General features: G+C 37.5%; 1 protein-coding gene across 1 annotated transcript in view; it reads right to left on the bottom strand.

Annotated features, from left to right (window-relative positions):
• The window catches only part of LOC131689747 (protein O-mannosyl-transferase Tmtc3-like), a 731,596-nt gene extending 711,989 nt beyond the window's left edge, over nt 1-19,607 (bottom strand). The window contains exon 1 of the mRNA XM_058975042.1: nt 18,023-19,607. The gene's annotated coding sequence lies outside the window, so the exon portion shown is untranslated. The remainder of the gene's footprint in view (nt 1-18,022) is intronic.
• Nucleotides 19,608-20,331: the final 724 nt, after the last annotated feature.

Here is a 20,331-nt window from a genome sequence, read left to right on the forward strand (position 1 = left end):
GGTTGGTTAGGAAAAATATTTCCCCAGTCTAGTGAACAGGACTTCACGCGCAATCGCCACTAGTCGCTCGTACGCTAGATCTTTTGGACAACCGTTAACGTTTTATCATTTTCTTTATTTAGATTACGGAAATATATTAAAGGCCCAAGGCTTCATTTAGCTAATGCATTGAACCGGATCAAATAAACGATTTATGTAATAGAAATGTAGAAATTTTATAGACAACTGAGCACAAAACTGTCTCAAAATGAGTATTTATCGCTAGTGAATGAAGTGATTTAAATCATACGCAAATTCAATTTCTGTAATAGATTAGAGCACTGTACGCTTAGGCATCTCGCTCACGCGTGCTAGACAAAAACATTTCAATTAGCTGATGACAATATAGCCGAGAAGACTGTTTTTGTTTTCGCGTCATTTTAATGCTATTGACACTCAATTTCATTTTATGCGGAGAATGCGTTCCGTATTAAAACACTGTTAGTCCGGTAAATCGAACAATAAGCAAGAAAAACCGTTAAAAAGTATTGGTTTATTGATCGATAAACCGAACACATAACAATTTTGCGGTGACCAATAAAACCAAAAAATAATAAACTTAATGCTGCAACTAGCGGCAGCATTTTAGTTGCTTTCGATGGTTTCCAATTAATGTCTATGAAAGTTTGAAAACGACGTTACGATACAGTAAACAAACATCAGTAGGGTATCATGGTGAGCGACTAAAATGTTGTAACTAGTTGAGTTTATAAGTCATTAAGCAATTGTTTTAATCTCATGTTTTCAGTAAACAGTCTTTCGTTTTATTTTTGTCGTTATGGAATAAAATGAGACAAATGATCAGAGATCACGTAGAAAAAGATAGCAAAAAGGAATCAATAAATTGAAATCCAATCAAGAGCAGCTCTTCTATATTTTCTATACGCTCAACTCAAGTGCTTTCGGAATTGCACTCTGATCTTCTCACCTTCGAAAGGCCCTTATGTCCTCGTTATCCATGAGGCTTTGGTGCGTTAGGTCAACAGCTTCAATTGAACCTATTTCTGAAATTGTGGTAAATGAACCAGTAATAAAATAGACATCACAGCTTGGTTTAAGAAGTCGAGCATCTTCCAATCTTTATGGAAACTGTGGAAAAAATTGAGAGCATTATTTTTATTTAAAAAAAACAAAAACGGTAATAATCCGTCGTTTGTACATTTGATCTCATACGCAATAAAATTTACGTATAAATTTACAAAAATGGCATTGATTTTTATTTGAAAATTGTAGGAAAGTTCTCATGTATTGTCCACCTGAATCTTTTATTAAAAAAGCCAAACAAATCATGTCTTACCACTTGAAAATATTCCGAGCTTTAAGACTTCTTTTGAAAAATTACTTCTCTAACTATTTTCGAGAAAATTTTATAAATGTTGTACTAACAAATGTTATTTGGATTGAGGCCCATATCCGTTTAATTCTGCTGCCGTTTTTGAGAATGGAAATCGCATTCTTTCTAGAACGATCCGTCATAATGCAGAATCATGCTAACTAACAAAAATAATAAGCGCAACAATATAGGCGCTGCGCAAATGCTGATTGCTTGTCGAACCGTCTGACCAGGCATCTACATACCTCTCGTTCGATTATCGAACGCTGAATGAAACACTCAGCACAAAAATGCGTGCGGGACTTATACAACTTACCATTATTTGATTAGGCCTTTTAACCTTTACAGTACCAGGTTGTTATAACATTACTGAATTTTTGTTCTAGTTTTGCTGTCATTTCGTCAATTTTTAACCGATTTGGATGGAACTAGTTTCAAAAGATTTAGAATTCAGTTTCTGTGTCCCTATTAGCATTCGTATCCGTTGACCGGTTCTGAAATTATTCGGAATCCCCGTCGGGTACATCCGGCCTCCAAGTGGGCAGACGAACGAGTGTGGAAGAAACATCTCATAAATGCAAGTAGATTTTTTTGTAATTTTACATTTTTTTAATGAGCATGAGCATGATGACCGCACAATTCGTAGTTGCTACTCCGTGATTGATCAGAACAAGCGAAATTGCACAGAGAATCAACAGATGGGGCCTGGGAGTAGCTATCCATCCTCAATGTGCAAAATTCGAGAGTTCTATATTTTAAAATGTCAATAACGGCGCCGGCCACGTCCTTACAGTCATCGGGGAAGGAAATGAATGTTAGTGTGGCAAACGTTGTTATGGAGACCGTGTATATCTCTGCATCTCCACGTTTGCCATGGGAAGGAGTTTTTGTTAGTGGGATGGGGTAAAGCGTTACACAAATCTGGATTCACCTTGATAAGCGATACGATCTATGCAACTCTCTGGAGTGTTATCATTTTCTTGTTGCTCTGGGCAGCCGGCTGCCGAGAATTTGTGATAGATGTATCGTTTGTTGAATTAATTCGGAAATACTTTGCAAAAAAAAAATGCAACTTCAACTCCGGGCAACCGGTTGCCGGGAGTGTTGCCAATGCTTGAATGAATCAATTTTTGCAGGTGACATGTGAACGAATTTATTATTTCCTGCTTCTTCTTTCCGGTGAAACACGAGCGTCTAAGAATAATAAGATATAACATAAAGCCTAGACCAAGATTTCGTAACACAACATTTATAGTTTATCATCACTGATACTACTACATGCAATACAACGACATCTATGTATTGCTTTTTCTCCACGAACGATTGAATAAAATACCGATTTTTAAGCAATGAATGTTCGCGCGTGTTTTTATGCTAATGGGAATGCATTTTGAGCGGCACCACCTAAGTACCTAAAACGACCGACTTTGTATGTCCGATATACAACCGATGACGCGCTTTACGCTAACTACTAGAAATAGAGGCAACACTAAAGACAAGGAGAACGATAAAAAGCGATCCACTGATTATGGCTAGAATAAGCAGAAAATGTAAGAAATGAAGCAGAGTATCATGTTCTGGTCCCTCCCAAGACAATACTGATATTATTATGCGCATGACAAAATATGGTTAACATGCTAAGTAATAGTATATCCTGATCCCTGTACCTACCATACCGGCGACCAATATCGTCCCGCCTGCAACACCCCAACAGTCCTCAACCTGGCCACGTGATACGTTTGTCCAGTGAGTTGTGCAATTTCTTATAGGACGCTGCCTTCAAACTGCCGCAAACAACCACCGTCAACATAAGGGCTATCAACGTATCACGAGCAAGACAAATAAGGCCGGCATCATGACACGCAAAAAAACTGGGTACGTACACGAAAGGTTTCACGCGAACACCTTTTTCAAACTTCCAGTAGTGGCTCCACAGTAATAAGAGAGATTTTTACTACAATAACAGCGGCAAGAATATAAAAATAAAACGGATCAATTGTTATTATCACACCAGTTGGACATGTAAAAACTAGGGGTTAAGGGAATTATTTCCGCGTGCGATTCAAGTATTTCCCACAATTCAAAGATCTGGAACGTATCTTTGAAATAGAAAAAAAGACTCAACTTCAAATGAAATTAATTTTTTGGGTCGAATGCAAACATAACAACGCAAAAACATCTACCCCAAAATTTTTAACTTCTTTCCACACCTCACTTACTCCGGAGTCCCAATTTGACGATACTTTCTCTTTACTCTATCAAATTTGCAAATAGTCCCCTATCACATTCACGGATAAAACGTTCAAACGACACTCCCTTACTGAAACCAAAAGCAAGAAAGTACGTTAAGGCACCAAAAAATAAAAACAATACCTATACATTGATGCGCCCTAACAAACCGGCTATTTCATTCAAAGACATAAACTGACAACTGACCAGGAAGTTACTAATGTGGATTTCGCTCGAGCTGAAACCGCTATTAAGATGTATGAACAAACAGCGGATGGGAATTGGAACTGGAACCTCGACTCAGCACCGAAGTGAAGCAAAAGTTGCTTAATAGTACGTTCACACCACGAGTCAAAACGCGTTTCAACGCCATCGTACTGACATGTTTCTTGTTTGTAATTATCAAAACGCGTTTCAGCCCTTTAACCTGAACACAGTACAAGTGCCTAACCAAAAATAACGGGGCACACGCCCCATTCATCGTCCATCATCACAAATTTTGACAGGATCGAATATCTCCCCTCAGTGTCTTCACCTACCTACAAATACTGAAGCTATACACTAATGCCGTTTTCGACGGCAGCGCACCGATGTAGTGGAGAGCACTTCTGCTAGAAAGCGCAACAAAAGTGGAAAACCAGCGCACTCCACCACAACGGCGCACATCAACCGAAAAGCCCATGAGATACAAAAACATTCACCTACACACTCTCCATCTCCAACCCCACCCCCCACCCCCCCCACTCCACCGCTATTTCCATGTATTCTCGGGCCTACACCTCCAATAGTATTCAATGAGGGGGCAGACCGAATCTGGTCAATGAACAAAATTCACAGCAGAAAAAAAAGAGAGGCAAACAGAAAAATGCCCCATCGATGACTTCGTATATTCACTAGCAACTTATCCGTGGCAGGCAAGACAAACTGATAGAAGATGCAATGCATTCATTGGCTTTTTTCAGTAACAGAAGGTGAAAACAGCGAAAACGTCAAAACTACACGGGGAACTTTTTTTTAGTCATCAACGGCACACCCCTCCATCCGTCCCTCGTGACATCACGCACTCGACACACTCGGCCCATACACCCCCAAAACGCTCACCATAAATATTTGCAGGAAAACTAACAAAAATCACAACATAACAAAAGAGAAGAAAGCAGAAAACAAGCTAACCCCGTACATCCCCGTCCCACAAAGTACAGTACACGTTTGACAGACAAATTCCATAGTAATTCTTCAAAAGGGCTAATGAGACTTTTGTAAACAAACTTATTTCGCTCATTATTCCGCTACCGAGTTGAATTTCATGAAAAATACACATGAATCAACATCTTTATCCTTGGTAGAATCAATTTCAAATGTTTTCTGTGTTGAAATGATAACAAATTAGGAGAAATCAGCAAAACAAAAGTTTGTTTACAAATCTGATTAGCCCTATTCAAATGTTGATATGGAATTAGAGAATCAGTGCAAAGGAAGACGGTGATGATCTAATCGCTCCTTGTCAGATGATTACACTATTCCAATTAGAATGACAATAAACGTATCAGAAGAAACGACCCGCCATCCCCATGATGGCTGTCGAACCAACAAAGTCAAACACCTGCCAAACAAAACCGTTTCGCCGCATCTACCGCCCAGAAAAGTTCAACCGGAAATGAACCGGAATTCCGGCCGGCCCCAGCCCGTACTCCGGCTCCAGTGACACAACCGATTCTAACTAGAATCGGTTGTGCCACCGGAGTCGGAAAACGAACAGGAGCCAGCAAGAACTCCGGCTCATCCCCGGCCGAGCCCAACTGGGTGGAAGAACTCGACCCCAAACAAAGTGTGTGGCCACATACAGAAGATAATAAAAAATAATAAAAAATACTCCCTTTCGCTCTTATCACCGAAAAAATATGACTTTTAAGCACCGATTTCGTTGAACACCAGTAATTTCACAACGCCACTCTATTCATAAACAGATCACATCACTTTCAACATTCTCGCTGTACATCCCTGTTCCATTTTAAAATGCACATTGCCAAGAGGCTCGTATGTAAACATAATATGGCGTCTCAGCCAATTTTCGCCCGAAATAAAACCGAAAACCGAATGACATCGAAAATGAGCGAGAATGTTTAAAACTCCACATTCCCACAACTGCACATCACTAGCTAAAGACACATTTCACTTTTCACACAATAATATAATTTGATTACACAGAAATTATGAATAATTATGAGATCGAACAGAAACGATGATTGACTGTAATGACCTTTGTAATTTTACATTTTTTTTAATCCTCAGAAACTGTATATACCAATTTTTTTATAACTCCAGCTTTTTGGACACATAGATTAATTCGAAATGCGAAGCTCTTCAAATCATACACACCTACAGTCCCCTCAACTTCGCTATGGCCATTTCGACACCGGTCCGGGATTGAATCAAATGAGGACATTTGACGCCGTTTTGAAAACCACGATGGCGGTTTCCGTTAATCACAAACCAGTAAAAAACCGTCATCAATATGGAACACATTTGGGGCGAGTAGTGAGTAGAAGACCGAAATTGATTATTGATGCAATTTAGAAAACCAAGATGGTGGCTTCCGGTAATGTACCGCAAAACTCAAGTAAAAATCAATCATGTCGTTGTAAAGCGAGTGGTCAGCAGAAGACGGAAATCGGTGAATGACGCTATTTTAAAAACCAAGACTGCGGCTTCCAGTTACCAAAAAAAACAAAGACAACCGTCATCAATGTGGGTATCATTTGAAAGAAGGTGGTCAGAGGAAATCAGCAACTGATTTTTGATGCTATTTTGAAAACCAAGATTGCAGCTTCCGGTTACCATAAAACAGTGAAAACCATCATCAATAATGGTTTCATTTCAAAGCGACTCGTCAGCAGACGACGGAAATTGGTGATTTACTCCATTTTGAAAATCAAGATGGCGGTTTCCGATTACCACCCCAAGTAGCGTTCAAAGTTTTATAGAACGCTGCAAGTGCAATCAAAGTTTTAAAAGGCTGTTCAATAGTGCGTTAAAAACCTTAATTGTTAATTCAACATAACACTGAAAACCACCATCAATATGAGGGTCATTTGAGAGGGAGCGATCAGTAGAAGACATAAATGGACCATTGATGCCATTTTGAAGTCCAAGATGGCGATTTCTGGACAAATCTATAAGACAAATTATTATGATATAAGTTCACTCAGTTTAAAATTACCCGCTTTTTTCTGTTCTATTTATGTAGAAGATCCCGAACGGAAAAAACTTGCTCCCAGATTCGTTGGTGTACGTGGTTGATAGCGAAGGGCTTCAGCGTTCGTATGTTAACGTATTTGTCGCGTGTGCTTGCGCGCATGTGACTAAGCGAGTATAAATTCGAGTTTTCAACCATGTGGTCTTTCACATATTCGCGTGGGCTTCTTGGATGGCTACGTGGACCATCATTCTGATATTTAGTTTTCGGTGAACGGTTCAGATGCTGATGGGGAGTGAGTTACCCCATACAACTAGCGTTCCCGGTCATGTCGCCATGGAACGTGTTGTCCAGTGGATGTGAAAGCTTTCTTTTTTTACCTTGCTCAATAGGATATGCAATAGGGTGTCCCAAAATGACATCATGTTAAAAAAGTCATCGGGCTCACTTCTTAAATGAAAGGTTAGGGTATTAGGACCACTTTCTTCTTCGGAGTGAGTTTGCTAAAACGCTTCCTACTGGTGGCGACTTTTGATTTTTTGAAAAATGGGCCGATTTTGGATAAAATTTCAAATTTATGCCTGTTGAAGTGGTCCTGAACTGTCTTAGATATTTTTTCAGCATTTTTATTTTTTTGGAGATCCAAACGGAGAAGTTTGGTTAGTTAGTTTATACAAATTTTGAATTATAAGAGCGGCAGAGCCATTAAAACTTAGTAAAAAGTGAAATTGTTGGTGCTTTTCAGTATTTTTTCTTCAAAACTGGGTATCTATAAAATTTTAAAAGTACAGAAAACACTTTATATAGTTGAGCCGAATTCAGGGGCGTAATTTTGCTGAAGAAAGTGTATAGCTACGGCCAATGGGGTATAAGTTATTTACGTTTTTGTTAAATAACCTTTTGGCATTTTATGATATTCATAAAAATAACACTGTTCTCCAAAATAAAACAACTTAAGTGGGCTTAGTCCGCATATTATTTTTCGGAAAATAGAAGGAAAATGATGAAAAATGGCGTTTTTCGCTTGTCTCTAGTACATCAGAATCGGTTTTTATGAGCATTTGACGATTTTTTAAAAAAATATTTTTTATATTAATAGCCACCTAGCGGGTTTGAAAATCACTAAAATTAAACAAATATGTCGAGCTAATGGCAAGTTATGGCGTATATTTGAAGGCTGAATTGATTAACGTACTTACATTTTGTTTATAAAGTCTTATTTTCATGTTAGGAACTTTGAAATGGAGAAAAATGCAGAAGAGTGAGATGAGTGTTGAAAAACTGATATTTCCTGTTTAGATCACATAATTCCGATATAGTCAAATTTGGGGCAAATATCCTCGAAAAAGTTTTACAACAGAATACAGCGGATCTACTGACACAATCGTTTTGTTGAAGATGCCTCCTAGAAGTAAATATGGAGAATTAACTCTTCAAAAAATAATTAGAGACTTGGCGTCATTAGCAAAGTTATTATTTTTATAATTTAAGTTACAAAAAAAATCATCAGATGCTCATTAAACCTCGTCCTGACATACTAAAGACGTACAAAAAACGTCATTTTTTATAATTTTTCTTCTATTTTTCGAAAAACAATGTGTGGTCAAAGCACATTTGAACTGATTTACTTTTTGGAACAGAATTATTTTTGATAAATTGCTAAAAATGTCAAAGGTTATCTAACAAAAACTTAAATAACTCATACCCCATTAGCCATAGCTATACTCTTTCTTCAGCAAAATTACGCCCCTGAATTCGGCTCAACTATATAAAGTGTTTTCTGTACTTTTAAAATTTTGTAGATACCCAGTTTTGAAGAAAAAATACTGGAAAACACCAAAAATTTCACTTTTTACTAAGTTTTAATGGCCCTGCCGCTCTTATAATTCAAAATTTGTACAAACTAACTAACCAATCTTCTCCGTTTGGATCCCCAGAAAAATAAAAAAATGCTGAAAAAAATCTAAGATAGTTCAGGACCACTTCAACAGGCATAAATTTGAAATTTTATCCAAAATCGGCCCATTTTTCAGAAAATCAAAAGTCGCCACCAGTAGGAAGCGTTTTAGCAAACTCACTCCGAAGAAGAAAGTGGTCCTAATACCCTAACCTTTCATTTAAGAAGTGAGCCCGATGACTTTTTTAACATGATGTCATTTTGGGACACCCTAATATGCAATCACTCTGAAAGTCGCTTGTTTAACCAAAGCCCGGAGGCTCGAGTCTCATATACCATTCGACTCGGTTCGTCGAGATCAGCAAATGTCTGTATGTGTGTATGTGTTTGCATGTATTTTCGAAACTCACTCATTTTTCTGAGAGATGGCTGAACCAAATCGCTCAAACTTAATTTCAAACGAGCGGTATAATGACTACTAATACCAAGAGCAGAGAATTTTGGAGGGGACCGATTCATGATCGTGCGAGCGCCGGAGATCGTAGGTTCACGCTTGAGACCGCATTTGAATGTTTATGAGTGCAGAGACGTTCATATTATCACCGGAATGTTTTCATATATCTGCGAGAACGTGGATTTAGGTTGCGTGGACGATCGCGAAGGGCTCAAGCATTTGTATGTTTGTTTGCGCGTGTATGTGACTTCGCGTGAATAAATTCGATTTTTATGTTGTGTTGTTTGCATTTTTTACTTTGCTCTAGAAGCTTTATTATACTAAATAACAGATTGTATTGTTCAGCAATGTTAAACCTTATACAATTTTTTACTAGTTTCTCGCTAACCATAGGTCGATAATTTGCTTATAAAAAAGATATAATCAATTTTCCGAATTATGTACACATGACAAAACACTAACGTAGACGGTTTTGTGAGGTACATTTGTACCCCAGTCAAACTTTAAGCGGGCACTGTTAAGTTAGCGAAGTGGAACAAATGGTTTGCACCTGCTTTAATGTAAGTTTAATAATCAAATTGATTTATGATGAAGATTGGCTTGCCGTTAAAATATACTGTAATGGATTAACAGAGTTTGCAAATTGCTCTGCGGTACAAGTGTTCCCCTACAAAACCGCTCGAGGGTTAATTAATCTTGCTTTACTTCCTTCTCCCTTATAAATCCAAAGGCCTCTAATTCACAAATATCTTGCAGGCCTGCTTAAATTCTCTTATAGCGGTAAGCTTGAATCTAGTTGGTACCGCCACACGGTACTATCTTTGATTTTAGGCCCGAGTTTAGTCCGGCCTAAGACGTTAGTACCTGTCATTACAGAAATGGCTGCATCCTGAAGCCAAATGAAAACAGTGTAAAAGGCCGCCATGTTCCTCTTGCATACATCTCAATAATTTGAATCAACTTTTCGAACTTTATGTGCAATATTATGGCCCATGTTGCACAAAAATCATATGAGTGCAAGTAAGCAAGTTTTATCCCGTACGAAAAACAGGTGTAATCGAATTTTAAATGCATTTTTTTTAATATTCTTTATCGTCCTATATCTAGAAGGTGCTACACGCTCATTTCAAAATGCCCCATCGAAGAGTTATATTGTAGGTTAGTAGAAGTCGAATCATATTGAAAAAAACTGTCGAACGAAATTTTATAATTGGATTCAGAGATGAAAATTGTTTTCGTTCGTTAGTTTACCTATGGCTATCAAAATGAGTGAAGTTTAATTTGCTCACATTTTTTAGTTATTTTAACATGAGGAAAAGAATATATAATCACAATTTGTTCCCTTTTCTAGTTGTATCTTCTCTAAAAGAACACCATACAAGCAAGTGGAAGTTTATTTATATTTTTATTGCTTTCGAAAGAGTTCAAAACTAAGATTGAATAAAAAATTGTAAATGAAGCCATGCCATATAGCCTAAGTAACACTTTTAAATGTGACGGCAAACTGTTACAAATATTCTCATTTTGATCGTTATTTAAATGTTATCGGTGCTTGTTTGTATTGTTTCGTAATTTATGATTTTCTAGCATATCTTGAACGATTTGCATTTCCGCTGTAGTACAAATTTTCGTTTAATTCTTTATGATAGAACAGATATGCACAGGGTATGAAAGAGCTGTGAACGCTGAGACTAGACAGATGACTTGGCAAAATTACGCAAAAAGTTGAATGCGGAAAAATCGCTTAAATCGTGTCGGAACTTAAGGGGGGTTGTGTAACATATAATCGGCAAAAAATTGGATACTTTAATTTTTTTCCGGTGCAGTCAGGCGCCACATCGAAAACTGTACACCATAACTCAAAATCTACTGGATCAAACGTTGAGATATTTGCACAGTTGTTTTTCACAGCATTTCACAAGTAGTTAAGGGAGCTTTTATTTTTTGGTCGATTTTCGATTTTTTCGTAGTACTTTGAAACCAAAGTCCGATTATTGCTAAAACAACGATTAACATGTTATTGTTTGTCCGGAATTTTCTTTCAAAGAGAATTTTGACAGTTGGCTTTTGCGCCGTTTGTCGAGAAATTTTCAATTTTGCCGCAACGCTTCTTATGTATAACCCATATGTACTGCAAACTTTACCCGCGTTTTTCTCGAAACCACTGGCCGGAAATGTAACTCGAACAAATGATTTTTGGTCGCTTTGACATTTTCACAGTATATTCAAAATTGATTTCTCCAGTCACGTACGCAGGATTAAATTTTTTATTGCTTACCTTTTTATTGATTAACGATTTTGTGTAGATTTTTATGACATTTTCTACGTTTTATCACTCAAAACTGCGCCATTTCGCTTAAAATCAAAATATCGAAAAAATCCTACGTACATCGCTATTGACATAAGGAATCAGAAAAACTTTAGTTTTAGGCGCCAGGTCAAAAATCACGGATAGATTTCCGACCGTGGACCCCTTCTAAAAAACGCGCATGAGGTGAAAATGCTGCAGAGCCGCCATCTTGTGATGAAATTCGAAAAAAATATTTTATTTGATACAATACTTATGTTATAAATCCCATTCAACAAGATGTCGATTCACCATTTTATTGAGCAATAAAAAAATTCTCGAAATAATCAGACTATTAAATGGCATCAACAGTGAATTTTAAATTAACTTTATTGTACAGTTTTTTAACATATCCGTGTATTGCTGATCAGAACGCAGCAATGCAAATGGCAGCATCATGTTACCGGAAGAAGACAAAAATATGCAAAAGTTTGTCATGCTTCTCCTGCACACATTTCGTCATTTTCAATCCTCTCTTCGGCTTTCTTCTGGATAAATATGGCTCCCTTTGCTCGCAATAAAGATGGCAATAAATAAGCCAGTTTATCAAGTAGGAAAGACAAGCACTGTCGAACTACACTAATAAAATAAAATACCAATTAATGCGTCGAAAACTACGCATTTTCAATAAAAGTGGAATAACAAATTAAGTGGGTAAAGAGTTCGTATCCATAAATGAATACAGCTCTTGTACGTCAACCTGGGTATGCTTTACCCTTTATTTTTCGCACAACTGTTACAACAAAACGCGTGAAAAATATCCATTCATGAAAATCGCGCCAGAATGAAAAATACTGTCAATAGAATTATTTCTGAATTAAAAAAAACATAATATAACATTCATTTCACATTATTGTCTCCTTAACTACTTAACAAAATAAAACTGCCAACTGGATATATTTTTGATGGCTGGATCTTTTGGCTACTCTAAAAATCTCAAACTTGCGCATATTTGCAACATCCTCAGTAGTTTAAACAGCCGTTTTTACGAGCATTGCCGAAATGTTCCGTTTCCGCCACGTACTCAGATGCAGGCCGGTAATTTGCAGCTTTCGCTGCGAACCTTAGTTTGCAGGTAAACTCGCTTAAAATAATTCTTAATGACTTTTTACTCATTATTAAGATCAGTATATCCATTGACATTATCTCATCGAGTAGTTGTGAAATGAATATAAAGCACCCATTGTTAGAAGCAAAAAATACCCATTTTTGACAGCTCGAATAACTTCCGAAAATTGGCAATTTGAATACTTAAAAGGGGTAAAGTTTTTTTACCGTGTTTATCTACCCGCATTTTTTTTATTTCCTCGTTCTTTCCTTCTCTCTACACGCTTGATTCCAATTGCACATCAAAGGGTTACAGTAGACTTGGATAAATTGAGATCAATTCAATCAATTCAGATCAAAGTTGTTTTTGTGAATTAGAACCAGAACTACAATAGGAATTGTTTTGATTCTTTTCTTTTTGCTTATCGCTAAGAGAATAAGCGGGACCATTTAATTCGTTAAAATAAATCGATAACATATTTTCACGAATTATTGCCCATATATCTATTGTATCGCACACCAAAGAAAGTAAATAACGGAAGAAAATTATTGTTTTAGGGGATAGATCCAAACAAATGACAATTGGATATAGATCGTAAAATGCAATATTTTATGAATTTTCCTACACTCGTGGTTAGCAAAATGAATCAGAATGTTAACAGCTTAGAAATTAGCTCCACAAATACTCTAAGCTAAGAGTAAATAATTGATTTTAAATATGCGCAATGTTCCAATAAGAATAAAATCACATAAAACATCTGAACACAAAATATTTTGAAATTTATTGTGAACACAACGGTGATCAATATATTTATTTCGATTTTTGGCATATGCATCAATAGTTCTGAACAACCGGTACGTTATTCCAAAACATTGCTTGAACCGCGAATCAGAAAAGAATACGACATAAATATGGAATACGTCATATTAAAATATTAATTAACTCTATAAAAATTATTAAACAGGTATAAGATTCTGTCAGTTGTTGTAATGATCATAAGTTAGTTTGAAGCAAAATTGCGTATAAACGGCACAAATACTTACAGGGTGTTGGTAAAAATATATTGCTTCACACTAAACCAGCCAAAAGTTGTTCAGTAATTTCTTTTGACGACATGAACAGTAAAGTGATATTTTTACGGAGCTATCAGCAAATTGTTTAAAAAATGCGGTAAAGTTTTCACTTTTTAGAGATTTTCAGTAATTTTTCTGTTTTTTTCGGTGCAAAAACATTATCCAGTAAAATACTGACTGATTGTTCGGCAAAATTGTACCAACATTACCGAACCTCGTCAAAAACTTACAAAACAGGTACAGCAAATCATCTATCAAGTCGCCATTTTCAGAGGAAACTGCTGACTGACCAGTATTTTTTGACGTTTGGAGAGAACGGAGAGTTCGGTAACCGAATTGTTTTACTGAATTGATTACCGAACGGTTTGCTGTTCAAAACCCCAGCAAAATTTTACTGTACCCAGTAATTCAAATTAAGTGTGAGGATGTTTTAAACTCTCATTTATGTTTTAATGTACTTATTATTTTATTCATAAAATCATAGAAATTTTGTTAGCAAATAAAATCGTTCCAATTTGCATTGATGCATTATAGAAATATATCTATATTCTGTCTGCCACAGTGCAAAAAAATAAATATAAGGCTCGTGAATATAAACGTTTCTGTCAAAGTTTAATTTTTTGTTTGATCTTTGTTTACTTTTTATTTAAACCTCACTGAAAAACGTGTATAATTTTAATTCGCAGGCCTTCATTGATAATTGATCTTTATTTCAAACTTGTGAAAATTCACTTGAAACGAAAATAAATGTTCTCCCCCACGTCGATAGGTATCATGTTCAATTAGAATGACACTCACAGTTCATTTTAAATTCAAATTGAAATATTTTAACCAATTTTTTAACCAAAGTTTGAAATCTCGACAAACATATAATTCCGGATTAAAAGCCAACTGTCAAATTCTCTTTGAAAGGAAATTTCGGACAAACCGTTACTCGCCAATCACAGATGTTGGCAGTAAACAAAAGAGAAAAAATTTCTCCTCCATTAACTGCTATGAACTGTGTTTATCCAGCGACGGTTTGTCCGGAATTTATGGTTTTTAACCAGTGATCATATTTTTGTCGAGAAATAACTATCATGGCACCAATTACAACCGATGGTTCAGCCACCTCTAACTCGACGAGCGCTTATTCAAACTGAATAAAAACATGCATATGTATATCAATTTATTTTCTTTTGTGCATATTATGTCACTACAAAGTACTGTACATCATCGGCCAACTTTTTGTTCAGAAATATATCGGCAACAAGTTGTTCTCAAACCATATGAAACGAGATATTTGAAGAAAAGAAAAGCTATTTTACTGCAAGAAAATATCGGAATGAATTTACTCATTTTCTTTAACTTGAATTTGTTGTTTTTTAACATTGACGTGTAACGCAGATCAGAACGCAGCCATATAAATGACAGCATAGCTTGATTAAAGCTTACCAAATATGTTAGTCCGGTTTAAAAATTAGTCCGGTTTAAAAACAGTTAGTACGGCTTTGTGCTTACGGCTATTAGTCTATTAGTCCGCTTGGCGTATTCTGCTAATGCGTTGTCCAAATAACCTTAATAAAATAAGAAGTTTTGCTTACAAGATTTCTTAGCGCTCAACAGTCTCAGATTGCCGGTTTCTTTCATTTCATACCGATGCACATTTGTTCCGTTCACAACTATGCTACACAGGTACTGCTGATTCATTCCATTGATTACTCTAAAGATGAAAACAAGTGTGTTATATTCAATACGCTGCTGAACTAACTTCCATTGTAAACAATTGAGCATTAAACGTCGTGGAGTTAGTCTGTTACATATTTATTTTTTTGTTAGGGTAAACTTTGCCACTGTGACCACTAAACTACGTCTTCGGCAAACAGGTTTATTTTTTGCATCTTCCAAAAAAAAAAATTTTAAGTGCTCCTAGTACATTACCTTGTGGAACACCAAGGTTAAATACGGCTTCCGATCATGTAGCGCGGTTGTACCTTGTAACTTGCGTAGGTCTTTCTAAGTAACTGCGAAACCACTCAAGAGCAATCCCCCTATACCCATATATTCCTTTAAAACATAAATCAGTTTACGGCGGTCAATTGTTTCAAACGCTCGTTTCAGGTCAATAAAAGCGGCCAAGACAATGTTTCCATTCTCAATGGCCTGCTTCCATTGCAACAATAATAGATTAAGCGCTGTATCACACGAATGATTTTTCCGGAACCCAGATGGTTCGCAAAACATTATACCAGCACTCCATTATTTTTTAACGATCGTCTCTACAACTTATTTATAGACCTGTGATCCTCTGCTTGTGATGCATCTGGAACTTTTGGAACTTCAATTACGACCATCTTCTTTCACGCTTCCGGAAAACACCTTACCGGAGAACCAATAAAACCTACTCTAATTGTCTGATGGTCAGTGATTTCCTACTACTCTAAAACTATAGCTTCGTAATCCTCAATATTAGGGTAAAACTAAGTCAATTAATTTTCTATACTTGAGGCTAACATGATTATGCTCCAAAACTTTTTGCTTCATTCCTACGGCATCTACTATTGTTTTCATTTCTAGAGAATAACCAGGTTCATCCCCTTGGATATTCGAATCTTCACTAAGGATATTGAATTTCTCCTCCGAAACAATTTCCTGCAACCAAGCTTCAAATGCTTCCAAAATCGAAAATTTCTTGACAAAACCACCAATGTGACAATATGCTGATTCTCCATGGAGAGCAACCAGTCACGTTTATTTTTTATCTAGTTAGCTCTACGATTTCGATTGACAAGAAAGCAACGACCTAACACTACAATCTCAATGTCAAAATGTGCATCAACTGTTTCAAACAATTTTGTTGCAATGCATTCAGACAAGGCTGGTACTATGAATATACTGGCACTGTGAATCCAAAGTATCACGACAGTTTTATAATACCAACGTCGACATCGATCATTTTTTAATAATCCCCAGAAAGATTTCTTTTAAACTTCTAGATCCCAATAATAGCTTCACTGAATCCGAAAAGCAGTTTTGCTCAAATATTACGTTCACTTTACTTTAAGGTTCGATTCGTTTAAATGTTTAAAAGATGGCACACTATTTTAAGTTGATGTATCACGAACGTAAAGGCAAACATTCAAATGTATCGTAGAACATTGTAATTTTCACAAAAACCAAACACTTATCCCATCCGATATTCACTGCCTGAGCAGTCACATCAGGCTGCATAACTTTCCTCATAAATCCCAACTAAAACATATTTATTCGGCTGGAATCGTGAATTTTAGAATCCAGCAATGACTAATTTTATGTAACACTACGCATTCTGAGAAATATCGAACACTTTTATAAATAATTTTCAATTCTAGCCTCGAGATGATTCATTTCGCAATTTACTTTTTTGAGGGTTCAGGTTCTAAATTTTCAAAATAACATTTCTGTTGCTAGTTTATTATTTCCATTCCATCACCAGTTATCGCCTATTTATCTGATCGAAAAAGGACACGTATTCAGTAGAATAACTCTCATCATTGCCATAGCGGTGTAAATCTATTTAGGCTCCTTCCATTAACACCATACATCTCAAGCTGATTAGAAATGCCCAAAGGTGACCCAGATTCTACAACTTTCCGAACCCAACCAACAAAGTTTCATCAATGATGCACAAAGCCATAAATTTCGAACCTTCGACGTATGTACATCGTAAAAACCCTTCTTCTCAGCATTCGATCCTTGCCGGCACAGCTTTTCCTAATGTCTATCCTTCTCGGAATTATTCATAAGCACTATGGCTCAAATGAATAATTCAATACAGATCCTGACCAATATGTTCCTAATTTTAATCTAATTTACAGCGTGTTTGTGTGTGCTACCTACTAGAACACGCGGCCGAGCAACTTGATATCGGAGTCCATCTCGTATTCGTAATTCACTTCACTAGCAACACCATCTTCACTGTCGATGACCCTTCAAACACATCAAAGTCACTGACGACCCACCGCGAACCGGAAACACCGGATTCCACTTACAAACAGTTACCACTGACCAATGCAAACTAAGTTCCTCTAATTAATTCCCACCTGTTCACTGTTGTGACCCGTCTCGTTATGGTTTTTCAAACACTGGGTGCCATCATGCATTAATCTTACACAGTGTGTAACATATTCATTAGAGCACCGGGGGACTGACGACCACTAATTTCCCGACATACAATGTTTGCAGCGAACCATGACCTAGTGCGGCCTCAAATATGTAGAGTGAGCAAATTTCTCTTCCGATGCGTTCTAACTCATTTCCCAAACATTAGTGCTACTGTTGCTCAATAACCTATTCAGATTTATTGCGAAACGTTCAGAATGACGAAAAGTAACGATTTTCATCAAAAAAATCTTAAAGTGAGATAGCATTAACTGGGCGATACTTACACATGAAAATTACAAACACAATCGCACATTTTGCACTAAAAACGCTTCTCTTTCAACACTTGCAGCATCCCACAGCGTAACATCGCAACACTTCTACACATAGATTTTTTTTCAGAGCCCAATCTTTTCCTCCCTATGCCCAATCTTCGGCTGCTACCAGCATACTGTAACACTAACACACATTTGACCCGATTTTTCTTATAGGATTTTATACTCGAACAGAATTTAGCCCAACCATTCGAATCGATTCGATTTGATGAAACCTGCCGCGACAGCTTCCGAAATCCACACTTTGATTCAAAATTATGCTAACATCATTAGCTATTTCGAAATATTTTACGACGTAATTTAAATCATTCAATTTTTCGGATTTATCCGCACAACACAGTCAGCACAGGCGATGGAACATTCACACACACACCCATACAGCTCTGCAGTATTAGCAGCAGCAGGTACACGCGGAGAGTTTGTCCAATCAGAATGCAAGAAACAGTAAAAACAAAGCACAACTGGAACTGGACCACCGAAAAACGTCAATATGATGGTCTAGTTTTTCTTCTGTCCAACACTACCGGACTGCATCGGATGAACCAATGATGACAGACAGCCCTCCAATGTTCCAGCTGTTACACACTCACTGCAGATGTGCGAGATTTATCCCGATGTTCTAGGCCTTCACAACAGTATTCAAAATTGTAAACAAACACTTGTCAGCAGGCAAGTGCTTCTTCCGTGAAGCACCGCATCGGTACCGGAATATTACAACTTCCAGCGACACACTTCGACCGGCAAAAGCTGTCCACGACCTTCGGCCAAGAGTTCCCGGTTCAAGGAAACAAGTTACGTTTCTAATTAGACACCTGTGCTGGATCCACCTTGCCGTCACACTGTGTTTGTTGTTGTCGTTATCAATGGAACCGAACCGCGACAGAAACGTAAAACTTTACCAGCGCAATTGAGTTTAAATTTCACGATAATTCGATCCGCACCCGTTGTCACTAGAGGACCGGTCAGGTCATCGATTGTCCGCGGAAGGACACTAAACAGTTCTTTCACTGAAAAACGCTTCAAACAAACGAAGAAAATCACAAACTGTTTTTTTGGTCACTACCCAGCTCGGTTGCTGTCATTCACACACAGCAGCTCACTTGGATTGTCTGCTGTTTGAGCTGCCCGTCTCTCTCTCTCTCTCCGCGTTCTCTTCAACCGTGAGAATCCATACACTCTCGCTACATTGGAGTACACGCGCGCACACACAACACTACCGTTACGATTCCAATAAGAAGACCAGCACACTGCGGTAGTCTGCTAGCCGTACAGCTCCGATGTGATTCCAGCGCCAGCCGTAACGCGACCGTCACGCGACTTAAAGCCTACGACGAATGGGCTCTTTAATGCCAGGGCGCACTAGCAGAACCGAAATGTGCCAGGACGGTGCTGATGCCACGATTGCTGTTGTTCTACCGAATCGAAAAGGATCTTGTTTCCCGAACGCGTCCGTTTGCCGTCGCAGTTACCGAGAGACTGACGTGACGAGCGTCACATGGTCGTACTTTTGACTTTCGGATGGATCTGCTGCTGCTGGTTCTGGTCTCGGTGTACTTGGAAGTAAGAGATCCCGAAAGGATGCAGTTTTTTCCGTGCTCGGAGTAAGGATGCTTGTGGGAAAAAGTTTGGTCTGCGCATGTCCGGGGAAGCGTTGTTTTGGTGTGGAACAACGGCGAGGATATCGATGCTGGCAGTTTTTGACGCAGGGTTTCTTGACAGGTGGAAAGGATTGTTTAACAAGTCCTAGAGCAAGGTCTGTCGATTGCAGGTATGGAATGCTATTTTGAGCTGGTTTTTTTTTTAATTTGAATAGTCATTTCGACAGCAAACTAAAGTTGCTTTTTATTTGGTTTTTTACGCGGATTAATAATTCCGTTTCGTGGGATTTTTACCCAATAAAAGGAAAAGAACGCGTTTCGAGTTGAGCAAGGTTGCTAGTATTTTAACAGAAAATCTGGCACATTACAAAATCTTTCAATATCTGGCGAAAACTGAAGCTTTGCAATTACTACGGAAGATTGAGGCCGTTCGGCTTTATGCTTCTAATATTTTATTTTTCGTGAACCATCCCTCCAGTATTGTAAGTATCCAGAAAAATATTGAAAACTTTTTCCGCTTGTTTTCTCAGTTTCATAGGAACAAGGGGAACGGAAATTTGGTCATGGCCAACAAACCAAGCCGCCTTTTTAAAGCTGTAGTAAAGATCGTAGAGTAGGCTAGCTCAATTATCACCGAGAAGATAACTCTATGCCGTACCAAAT

Source organism: Topomyia yanbarensis, chromosome 3 (assembly GCF_030247195.1).
Source record: "Topomyia yanbarensis strain Yona2022 chromosome 3, ASM3024719v1, whole genome shotgun sequence".
Taxonomy (NCBI): domain Eukaryota; kingdom Metazoa; phylum Arthropoda; class Insecta; order Diptera; family Culicidae; genus Topomyia; species Topomyia yanbarensis.